The sequence below is a fragment of the Anopheles coluzzii genome, chromosome 2 (assembly GCF_943734685.1).
Source record: "Anopheles coluzzii chromosome 2, AcolN3, whole genome shotgun sequence".
Classification (NCBI taxonomy): Eukaryota; Metazoa; Arthropoda; class Insecta; order Diptera; family Culicidae; genus Anopheles; species Anopheles coluzzii.
Genome location: NC_064670.1, coordinates 121,906,694 through 121,919,910, shown reverse-complemented (window position 1 = coordinate 121,919,910; position 13,217 = coordinate 121,906,694).

Sequence of the window (13,217 nt, the reverse complement as noted above, 5' to 3'; positions counted from 1 at the left end):
AAATCTGATTCACTACCAAGCGCTGATTACGAATGGGAATTGGCAAACAACAACAACAACAACAACAACAATAACACTGAGGTGAGGCTGCTTACCCACCGGTCGCGTTTTACGTGGAATTTGAAATATTTGTGTACCTACAAACTGCTGCACGAGCCAATTTATGACCCACTTTTAAACCATGGTGGATGAATCGAATGTTGTTATTGATATGGGGATTGCAATGGCAATGTTTGAAAATAGTAACAAACAGTACATCGGTACATCACACAGGACCGTAAAACACTCGACCGGTGGAATATGGGGCGTGCACAATAAAGAAATAAAATAGCACAACACCTTTTCTTAGTGTTTGGTTTGGGTGTGTCCAAAAGTTTTGCTATATTGACCGGGCGTCATGAGGCGGTTTCATTGGGTGTTATTGGTGGATGTCATCTGGGAGATTTTGAATCTAGTTCATCTTTCCTCTAAACAATCGTATCATATCTCTGATGTCTGAGTTGTATTTGTTAGGTATTTGAGATACTACACAACTAGCTTTACAGAAGCGGATATTACCAATAATTGACTTTTAGGAGGATCTGATCGGAGTGGATAGTGATAAACTTCCAGGTAATAGAGGAGTTCTACTTCCTTGGAATGGTCATGATTTCAGACTACGACATCAGCAACCAGATCAATCGTGTCTCCCTTGAGGTTCACGAACTTCTGAGATCCAGATGACTTCCAGAAGTAACTAAATGATTGATCTTCTTCTTCTTCTTCTTTGGCTCAACAACCGTTGTCGGTCAAGGCCTGCCTATATCACTAGTGGGCTTTTGGCTTTCAGTGACTTATTGATTTCCCCCCATAGCAGGATAGCCAATCCTACGTATGGCGGCACGGTCTATTTGGGGATCGAACCCATGACGGGCATGTTGTTAAGTCGTACGAGTTGACGACTGTACTAAAATGATGAGCTGAAATGAGATGAAATGATTGATACAACACAGATGTATCATAACTGATGATCTTCTCGAAATTTGCGTCCTGGAATCAAAGCCTGGAGAAGTTATAGATGCTTAAAGTATCAGAATTTATTGTAGTTTGAGTACAGAACATGAATGGAAATGCGCTACTATCAACCGAATATCCTGAACTGTTTTAATATGCCTTGCTCATCAGTCCCTGAGTCAATCATTAAGAACTAGTAGATCTAGAAGAATCTGTTTTAATGTCCTCAGACATTATATTAAGAGCTTATTTAAGTTATGAAATCCTCACAAAAGCTATACTGTCTTAATCAGTTAAAATGCTCATTATACTTTGACTTTTGAGAACCAACAAGTCTACATAAACGAGTAAAACCTGCCTTTCGTAGTGTTCTGCAGGTTACAAAGGTCACCCAAGAGCCTACACTCTCGCGGTACATCAATCGTGAAAACAAGAGCATGTCATAAAACATTAACGATTGTAGAAGATTCCTCCGCTAACAGCAATCGCACGAGCTACGAGATTATACCCCCCGTCGAAGTCCTTTGCCATGTAGAAAGCATTAATTTACATCAGGTACTTACGATACTGTCGTAAGCCACCGCTTATACTACTTATCCCCTCACCGACCATTCAAGTTAAACCGATTGCATCCATCCAGGTTCGCACTCCAAATGACGTCACACACGCTTCCCTGCAGCTGCAGATTGCAACCAAAGCGTCTCGCTTAGCTTCAACAACAACACAATCATACATAGCTCCCCGTCTCCCTGTTGGATGTGCATCATTCTTCTGCCGCCGCTTCTGCAACGTTGGGCAAGCTCCCCCACCGCAAATGGTAAACAACAAATATCAGTAAATCCGCCTCAGCTCCGTCTGTCCTTGGATTCGTGCGAGAGAAATTGCCCCGCCAACGATATTCATTATCAATAACAGTCGCCACTTGAGGCAGTGTCGTGGTGGTGTGGTGTGCTTGGGAGGCACCCGCACCACCCGCTCAACAAAGGCCAACCAAACGCTGGTGTGTTGGAAGCATCACTGAAGGGATTTTCTCATTGCAACGCCGCTTGGATTTGGAGCGACCCTTTCCTGTCCTTTATTTACGTGGCTTCAAGTGTTCTGTGTGGCAGTCCCCCTCGGGTTATCTGTCCAGGAACGCGAGCTAAGAATCTTCATCAGCCTCTCGCCCACAAACACAAACCGTCCAGACAAGCCAGATCGATCATCTTTTGCTCCCACTGGACATGTTCGGTTCCTTTTTTCCATGTGGTGGACCTTTAATTTCATCCCGTTTTTCGTGGATTGAGTCTTTCTCTCGCCATCTATCTCTCTATTACCGTAGGCGTACTTTCACGATCCACTCTCTGCAGCAAACCGGGAGCGTACACGAACAAGAAGAAAAGGCCAGACCAGTCGGCCGCTCGGCAGTCGCCGTCGTGATCGTTTGCCATACTATTATTATATATAAATTGCGTTAAATTCTATCAATGCCACCGACAGTAACAGTGCGCACTGGTCCACTGGCGCTTCGTTGACGGAATTGCGGAGAGAGGGTGTATGACGCACTCTTCGCTCCCTATCAATTGAATCCCTTTTGGATGCACTTGGAAGAAAGACATCTTTTTTTGAAAGCGCATTTTCTTTATTTCTTTGCAAACTTATCGCTCTTAACAGCTTCATGTAATGGTGCAAAATGTTTTATTTATTCAATTACATACTTCCACCCGTTCGGTACCGGTCTTTCAATGAAGTGAGATTGAATCGTGTTCCCTTCCGTTTAACGAAGATGTCCTTCGGCCTTTATTACGAGTACGAGCTCACTTTACGCTCATACGCTCATACACGCGTACAAGTACAAGTCGCAAAGCGCTTAGTAAACATGCATGTACAGACACACAGACGCACCCGATAGCGATTGTTATGGTGACAATGGCCAATCCAATGGCACGGTAAACTGATATGGCCATCCGAAGTTCCCTTTTTTGTACGCCGTTCCCTGCGCATAGAAGGTCGCAAAATCTACCGAACCCAGTAAGCAATAATAGTGTGCTTGTGTGTGTGTGATTATGCGCTTCATATCAGTGTGTCCTTGACAATCGAAGGGTTTTGGCCTGTTCCATTACCCAATATGATAAGAATTGGAAAAAGTGCCCACCAACGTCCAACCAATGGAGACGCATGGTGGTGTTACCAAAACCGTTAAAATTAAATGTACATTAAACATAGCTTCAATTACAATTGAAACCAACTAAACCACGTACAACTACAGCTGCCATTGTGACTGTGCACGATCGTGAACTTCAACTTCAACCAACACCAACACCACCCGCAGCGACGCCCATTCGAGTGGTTGGCATTCGCCTTGGATGGCGTCGCTGCCTCGGTTCACAGCGCATTTCAATCTTATCTCGAGCGAAGGAGTCGAGGCGGCCCTTCAATCGCACACCCGCCTGGCCCTCGGCTTGTCCTCGTCGCTGCCTGCTCCACCCATCCCACAATGGGACAGTTTCACTATCGTGGCAGGGCTGACCAGCAGCGCCGGCACTTGATACGGGGTGAAGGATGGTCGATCCAATCCCCGGCTGCAGGGTTGAACAGCCCTGCCCGGTGGCCCTTGGGAGCGGATTATCGACGTTCGATGGAGGGGTGTGTGTGGAGCGGTGTCTTGATGCAATTAGATAATTACATTGTAATCGATGTGTTCGATCGCCAGTGGCGGGTAGGGTGAAATACTCTTGAATTGTTTTGTACTCCGTGGGTGAATGGTGTAATATTTCGAAGAAATTCTGAAGAGCATTCCAAGCCGCGGAGAAGGTGCAGGGAAAGTGACATAAGATTTATTTGAGTATATAATTGAAGGGTACACGACAGCTCGTGCGATTGATTGTTATTGACATTTGAATTTTTGACATATTGATAAACCTCCTAAAATTATGCAATGTGTATTACAAAACCATTGTTTTAACCGATTTCAAACAAAGCACAGCAATGTAGAGCAATCTTCACGGTAACACAGTTGTAAAAGCACTTTCCAATTCATCGCCACAGATGCGCTGCAAAAGGTCAGCAAACCTAGCACCGAACAATCCATCAAACAACACCAAGCTGCACTTCTTCCCATCCCGCGAAACCGCTCAACTGCATTGGGGTACACCCTGGGTTGAGATGCATCTAACCGGCAGCGAGTGAAAATGAAAACCTTTGCCATGATCAGATCTTGTTCTCTCTTTCCACGATCGGCAACGCTGATGATCTTCAGCCCGCTTGATCCCCTTCCCTCCGTTAGAGCCCTGTGGGACCGTTTCGTTCCCGCTGCAGCGGCTGCACCCGAACACATCAAACAGTTGACGGCAGTTGTAGTACACCGCGGGATGGTTTGGTGGATTCGTTAGAGCGTTAGAGCGGTTTGGCACGATGCTGCACAAACGCTTGGTGAGGCGAGAGAGGGGCTAGGGGGAGGGCTACGACACTGAAGAAAAGCGGCATACTGCAATTTGAACGTGTGCTGGCTTAGCAGCGACAATACGCGGTGAGGGAAATGATAAAGGGAACCGTATAATAAAATCGGTTTGGACTTGCAGATTGGATCAGCAGCAGCATGGATCGGTTCAATGCACTCCACACACACACGCCAGCGGACTGGAGACGACGGCCGAGTGACTGACGAAGGTGATGCGGCGATGATGATGATGACGGAGCCTGTGCCGCCCAATCGGTGGACCCGGAGAAAATCTGCACCAATCTAAACACCGCCGAGGGTTGAGGCCGACGAAAGGCAAGAGGTTAGATTTCACGCGGAACTAGCGCGAGAGGCGGACGGTATGTTGCATTTGAGCAGGAAAAGTCCGCCGTCCGCTGGGTGAGATTATAACTCCGATCACTGATCTATCTCAACATTTATGCACTCGCTCTTTCTCTCTCTCTGCGGCTGAGGGTAACTCACGTGCATGTTCGGGACACTTTAGATCGCTCACGTTAGCATGACGAATTTGTTAGATTCCGAATCACAAATAAAAACGTGCAGCGGCTCACCAACGTGCCTCCATTTTTTTTTATATTCTAATTATTGGCTTTATTGTTATTATTAATATATGTAGTTTTGCTATTTTTCGTTTCTTTGGGTGTTTTATTGATTTTTTTAAATATTTATAAGACTGTTTGTTACTTTTTATTTATAATCTCCTTCATTTTCTATAGTTATATTTTATATTTTTTCTCTTATAAATCGTTTTAATTTCTTTATTTACTTTTTGATGAATTTGAACCCATTTTCATCTTTTCTTCTTTGTTTTTTTCTATTTTTCTATGTTTTCTTTTAATTGTGTACAATATTAATCATTTTTTATGTTTTTTTGGTGATCCTCATTATTTTCTACATTTATTCTATTCCGTTGTTCCCTTATGCTTCGTCCGTTTATGCATTTTTCTTTTAAATTCTTCAATTTGCTTTCTTCTATACATTTTGTTAATTTTCCAATGTTTCTTTATCATTGAAATCATTCCTCTAAACATTGAAACGTAAGCAATTGGGTTGTGTCATGTTTCCACATTGACGAACGATGCATTAGTAGCAGCAAAACGGCACAAATTAAAGGTAAGCAAAGCACACCAAATTCAAACAACCGAATAAAACCGGCTTCGCTACCGCTAAAGGAAAATTCCCTCTCCCCATTAGCTCGACGGGGCGAGGGGGGGGCTAGCAGGGGTTCATTAACCCCGTAGCACCGTCGACTGTCCACTGGCCCCGCCGTACAAGTGCAAGTGTGTACAAGTGCATCGGCACCGTTTTCGATTCGTTTTGGGGTGTAAAGCGGGAGCGTTTTGTGTTCTTTTTTGCTTTCTTTCCGCACCATGGTCGATTAGTAGTGGCAACTGTCCTCGAACGGGTGTTTTTTTTAGCAAACTGGGTAATTTCAAGCGCTCGCTGCGCAGTGTAATGAGATGGAATTGGAATGTCTGCCTGTTCTGGGCGATTTATGGCGGAAATTGAGGATGTCATCGTCCGACGATGATGGGCAAACTGGGCGAACTGTTGATGAAGAATTTAGTGCTAAAAATGAAGCTTAATTCCCAGATCAGCCTGTAAATCGTTTAAAACGGTCTCAATTTACTGGCATCTTCAAACATTATGTCCTCGGGAAGGAAATTATTCAACAAGCATCTCAATCTTTCACAATTCCCACAGCGACACATGACGCGGCCTGGCTTCACGTTGCATCGTTCGTTCGTTCGCTTGCAGTTTCACTCCCTGAACTCCACTTTCTTGTATCTATTCCCACCCCGAGCGGTGGCCTTTGCTTCGGTGAAGCGCGAGTACACGAGCAAAAAAAAACACGAGCCATCCACGAACCACGTACGCCATGGGAGCCGGGCATGCCGGGCGGACGGTGAACGACATTCCGACCACCGGTTGCATGGCATTGATGTTTGCTGCTGCATCACCAGAGCAAAAAGCCACTCCAGCGGGAGAGGAGTGGATGTGGGTGTGGGTTCCGGTCGTTGTGTTCCTTCTCTGCTCCGCTCCAGAGTTCAATGTTCCAGATTGACACGCTTTTCGATCGCCGCGAACATCGAACGCCCAATGCATCACCACCCGTACAATGCATTGGAGGTGAAAGGGAGGAGAGAGACAGAGGGAACCGATACGAATTTCCAATGCAAATTTGTCCATGCCTTCCCCATGCCAGCTTCAGCTGCAGGTCGTGCAGAAGACTGGTATCGACTCGCTCGTTCGAAGCTCGCTCGGACAGCCAAACATTGTATTTGGTAGACCGGCCGCCTCTACACAAGTATGTGTCATTTTTGCACACTCGGAGTTACTCGGAAACTACACACGTAAAAACCAACGTGAAACAATAATGCCCACATAAGATCACTTTCATTTTCCATCCCGGCAACAGACAGCTGGCGGAGAGACAGGCCCAATTTGGGGGGAGGAGGCGGCAGCCAATCATCTCATCTTCTGCCCGCAATTACACTCACATCACGCTGCAACGAGAGCAAAATGGTGAGAAAATTGCGCGCAGCCGAATTTAAATCATCTCCCTCCCGAGCGTAGGTGGAGAGCGCCTTGGGGTCCATTATCAGCGCGGGCGGAACTGCAGCACCATTCGGAAAGTGAAAATCAGCGGCTGATTGAAAGTGAAAATTCGATTGCTCCGATCGGCAGGATTGCGTTGGAGAGGGAGGAGAAGGAGGTGGCATTGAAGTGCTTCGAGAAAAACGCAAATGGCTTGAAGAGTCAATCGCCGACCTGTCAGCGGTCAATCCGACCACCACCGCCAGGCCGCGCCAGGCTGGGAAAACGGATATGCACTTTTCTGGGTCGATCGATAGAAAAGGTTTGCTTTTAGAGTTCCGGGGGGTGCAGTTGGAGGAGTTTAGGGGGTGTGTAGGCAATGACTTGCTAAAGGGCGTTTGCAGCCATTCGGGCGATGTGCAATCTGTTGCTGCATTCTGGAGCAAGATAATAATGACCCTGTGCCGATGGTGTCGATGGAAGCACCTACGAATGGTATGCGGCAAAGTGGTTTTGATGGAAATAGTACTAGAAGCATTAACATTCGAAATACTTGTTGCTGCTACTAAGTGTGTGTGTGTGCTTTAAAACGATAAATGGAAACGATGACTCATTCATTTCTTTCATGTAGATATCATGGTAGTTTCTGAGTACCCCTAAAAGTATACAAAACGCACTACAAAATAACGCTTTTGAAGGTTAAGGTTTAATACATTTAATACAAATTATTCCACTTACTCTCTCTTATCATATCTTGCAACGCTTTATCTATATTTCATTTAACCCTGGAACCCCTCAAGTCAAGTTATGCATATCCAGTGCTGCAAAATGTCATGAGCATCACGAGATTTTCACCAAAGGAAACAATGAACATATCCGTGGTAGCTTGACGCACATTGCTGATACTCAATAAAAGTGCGTCATGCCATGCCGAACACGACATGCGAATTCTTGAGTCCAACGCGATACTCTGAATGACAAACTTAGCTTAATGCCGGCGCAAACATAATCATGATCATTTTCTGGCTGTGAACAATGCTGCCAAATGCCACTGTTTCAATCATCAACACTCATGACTGAAACGAAGCTCAAATCAGCTCACGTACACATCTGAGATGATCAGTTACGAGACTCAAACAGTTAGAGGATCAATCACATGCTGGGTGACATTTTGATTAGCACCCAACTCTTGGTCAGTCACTTGGTCACAACATTTTTGTCGGTGATAATCACGACATTCTTGGAATATACTTGGCCGGAGAGCTCAAGCACCAAAGTCAGCTTCCTTTCTCCCTCTGCTCATTATGTTTCTTGGAACCACTCGCAAGCACCGCATATCTCCTATTGAGCATCGCGATGATCACTGACCGAAAATGTCGCGACCAAGTGAATAACCAATAGTTGGTTGCACACAATGTCACGGCTGTGATCATCACAGTAGAGCTCGTGACGCTGACATGAGTTTGTTTCAACCAGAATTTGTCATGACTATGTAAGTGACATTTTGCAAAACTGATCACAGTAAAAAAAGTCATGACATAGTGACTGACCAAGCGATGATCGCAAAAACGTCATGAAGCATATATTGGTCACACTCACCGTTTTGAGTATCGTCTCTGATTAACACAATTGAGTACGTGACGCTGATATGGATTTTGTTTCAGATTGTTTTTATGACATTGACAGTGACATTTTGCAGCACTGTTCGTATATTTCATGAAGTTATCCCGCATTTCACTAAAATCCCGAAAAAGTATGCAAAATGCATTACAAAATAACGCTATTGGAGAAAAGAGCGTAGTATCTTACAACAAACGATGCCAATAATCTGTTGTCTGCGCTAATCTGTAATTCATTTAACCCCAAAACCCCTCAAGATATGCAAAACGCATTACAAATGTTCTCATTTGACTTCTCTCAACACTTAGAAGTAACATTTTCTTTGTTCAATCAATAAAAAATGATGTTATGAATGAGTTCATCTCCACTTGACTGCCGAACACACAATAACATCTTATTATTGTCTTTGAGTCGTATCCGTTTCTAGGGATGCATTGTCAATCCCACATGAAAAGCTCCATATACTACTAGCTGGACGAAAACTTTTTCACCCCTCCCCCTTTCCCCCCATTCAACTGCAACTGCAAGCGGTCGTTGTCCTTCCAGACCACGCATTCGAAACGCATTCGGCTATCAAATCGGAACCATTTCCCTTCATTTATGCACTCATCCACCCACACTGCACTGCGGCGGCACACAATCAGCACAATCCTCCCATCGAACCCCACGCCATCGGACCACGGTCTCTGTTTTATGCGCCAGAAAAGGGGGGGGGGGTGCAAGCATAAAATCACCACCGCCTTCGCCAGCGGGACATATAATCGATAGCAAACACTGGTGGCAAAAAGCAATGATAATAGTAAACGCGGGCTACGAGAGTAGTAAAAACAAACCACGAGCATCATAAAAAAGGGGGAAGGAGTGGAAGTGATTTGAAAGGACGGATTGGTCAGGGTGGGTAATAATGCACGCGCTGAATGGTAAATTAAGGCACGGGGGCCGAGTAGTTTTGCGCTGCAAATGCTTGTGCGCCACCAAAAACTTTCACTCTTATGCGTTTATGCGAGAAGCGTTTAGTGCAGCGTGCGCAACCCAATGCGGGTCACACAGTGGCCCTTTTGTCAACCCGGTCGATCTGCCTGGCCGAAGAAGAAGAGGAGGAAGAGGAGGAGGAGGAGGGAGAAGAACGAACAACTTGTGTTTTGTGGCAAAAGATTAGGAACGAAACTTCTCCCGAGGTTTAGCTGACGCATCGTCCGCACAACGCACCTCCGTTGGCAGGAGACTTATGCCCGTACAATAAGTTCGCTGGCCACCTCCCCGGCCCTCGGCCTGCGCGGGTTTTCGTGGCTCATTATGGACGTGGTCCTGGTTGGACGGATGGACGTGCACGGCTGTTGTCCGCCGTCGTCGTTGCAGCGCAAACCAGAAGAAAACGCCGCGCGGCAGCTGACAATCGAAAGTGACAGTGACTGGCCGGGAGACGGGGAGGGACTTGGGCGATACCTTGCTGCCTATACGACTTGATTCGTTACATTTAAGTGTGTGAGAGAGTGCGGTACTTTCTTCGCCGTGTGCATCTCCGCACACTGCACCGATGCACTTTTCCCAACCCCCCTCCGAACCAGGCCTGCTTGGACATGTTCGGGGCAAGCTCTGGTAGGTTCGTTCGGGAGTTTCTGGCTAGTTTCTTGACCGGTTTTTCACTCACAACACAACCACGACGACGACGACGACGACGAAGAAAGGGTGCAATGAACATGTTTAATTAACATCGGAAAATTGCCCGCTGCAGTGCCACTGCTGCTGCACCTTCCTCCACCGTGCGTTAGAAGCGATCTCCGCGTGCATCGCGTTTTCGTCGTCTGTGTCTGTGAGTTGATTGAACTGTTACTTGCCACAAACGGTGGTGGCGTTTGGGGAAAGGTTTAAAAAGGGTGGAAAGTGGAGAGAAGAGGGTCTTTCAATGCGGTAAGGAAAATGACCTCCAACACAATAGGGAGTGTAATGATCGGTCGGTGATGGGTTTTGAAAATTGCGACCGCACACGTCTTTGAAGGGCGTCGTGGCGGAAGTATGCAAACGGAGGCATTAGGCAGAGAGGTAAATGTTTCGAAACTTTCTCAAACATGCAGTGCATGCAGCGTGTCCCCCCAAAACTGTCCACCAAAGATCGCAAACCTTCTCTGTATGCCATTCGATCGGGACAGGCAACTCCAACGGACGATAGATTGTGACTTCCAACGCACGCATACACATTCCCCTGTTTTTTTCCAGGTCAAATGCGTGGGATTTGGCTGGCGATGCGTTCGGTTGTGCATCGTTTGAACCGACTGGAGCACCGTCTTAGAGGCAGATATAATTCATACTTCAGTGACATGATGTAGGGAAAGGGAACAGACTCGGATGAACATCTGAGGCCACTCCAGAAGATCCGATCGGGGAGAAAAGACCGCTGATGGTAGATCGGAAGTGATCAACGTAGTGAAGTACTTTTCTCATTGATATGATCATTACTCTCCGGAAGACTTATTGGTTTTATAGGTCAATTTTCTGCTTTTAGAGATGGTCAGGGGTGTCCTCACTAAGAAATAATAACATAAAAATAAAGAGTACAATATGTTTTTGGATATTCCAAATAAAATTGAGGAATTGTATGCAGTGAAGGACCAAGATGCATCAAATTAGTCATCATTAGTCAAAGATTCTGCGTCTATACCCAACTCCCCAAGTCGCCTTCCTAGTATCATCCCCAGCATTGCCCAATGACATGATCGACATGATCGGCATCGTCGACATGATAAAATCAGTTATGTGTGCGTGTGTGCTTCCTGCATAGATATTGAAACACTAATCCCAACGACCCGGTAAGCCCGGCAACTACTGTTGGACACATTGAGGACATGTCGAACCTCACCACCCATGGCCGTGTAGCCGTTTTGCAGTAACCGGACACGCAGCAGCGTCCATCGTCAAGCCTCTTTCATCGTCCTGAGTGAGCTGCCTGAGTGTACCGTGCACTGGGTCATCGATCTTCGGCGGCAGATTGGACCGCCTCGCGCACACACGTGCCGGCAGTTTGTTATATCTTCCGCCGCAAAAGCCGCCTTGCCGCGACTGACAGACGAGATCTAATGAGCAGTGAAATGCACTTTTCGGTGCTGGCACCGCGAACAATATGGTGGTGGAGGTATTTTTGCAAATCAGCAAAACAACACATAAAAAAGGAACGAACTCCACACAGATGACAGTGCTGATGAAGATTTGAAAGTGATTCTGTTACACAGTTCGCGTTGCTAGCATTTGCTAATAAGCGTTCTGCGCTTGAAGCTATCGTTGCGTCACATACGCACCAAACTTGGGCGTTTCTGTGCGTGCGTGCGTGTGTTGGAGCGTCTTGTGTCTAAATTTGCGACCGCTGTGCCAAACTGCTCCAAAAACGGTCGGGGAAGTGCACGATGCCTCACAGGCCCTTGGCGGCAAAGGGGCCAGACGTGTGTCGATGGCTAAAAATAGATCGACGCATTCAATGCATCCAACATGCACATGCCGATCCCAGTGGGTCCGATTTAGGGGTAGACTGTTCTCCCTCTCCTTCGCTCTCTCTCTCTCTCATACCTCCTTTCACATTAGCATAAAACGAAACGAATGCATCGAAAATAGTTAAACACACACGCACACACCCAAGGCCTGTGACCATTTGTTTCATTTGGTTGCGTCTTTGCCCGGTTCTGCCGTGCGCATTGTGGTAGGTTAAGGTATAGAGGATGCGCGTTCTTGCGTTCTTTGGAGCATCGGAGCGTTCGCGGTGGACCATTTGCGTTGGTTTTGCCGCGTGACCACTGGCACTCACTGGTGTGGCGTGGACGAGCGATAAGGAAGTGGCGTGCGAAGAGGGGCGAGCTTATCCCGTGGATGGGCAAAGATGATCCCGGGGGTTTTGCGAGCAGCGACACGATGCACACGGTCTACTGAAGTGCATCGTGATTGTATGCTGTGCAGCGCGAGGGGCGAGGAGATAGAAGCGCGTTGCGCGCCTTGACATCGTCTGCTGGTGAGCGTTTGGCTGCGACTGGCAGAGGAAGAATTGATCTACGATTCCTAATTTAATGTTGGGATAGGTCAAGTGAAATCTCGCATCAAGTTTATAAATAAACTGCTTCGTCGTTGTCAGCATGATGCACGATGCGATACCGAAAGTGAGCCGGAATGCATTATCTAGCAGTGTTCATAAATGGTAGAGTTGCGACACGGGCATGATTGTGAGGCATGGTAGATGTTTTAGTAATAAATTGAAGGAAAGTACTGTTAACAATGATTCATTAAATTTTATTGATATGTATTAACAACCCGAACATCTATTTGTTCGTGGTTTCACAGCTCATAACTACAGATAATAATTAAAATAACAATCTTTTAATAAATATTCCTCTGATATGTAACAATTATAGACTGAACATGTTTTGACTTTTGCTTAATTTTTGAGAAAAATGATTATCCGCACTTTGGTACACGATAATCAACGGTCTTTTTTCCTATATGAACCTTGTTTGAGTTTTAAACCCAAAACGTCAACCACCGTCTTTTGACAGTCCAGAAAGGGAAGGTTTGTTCACCATACTGTGAGGCGGACACGCTTGACAGTTGTTGACCTGCATGTTTTCTA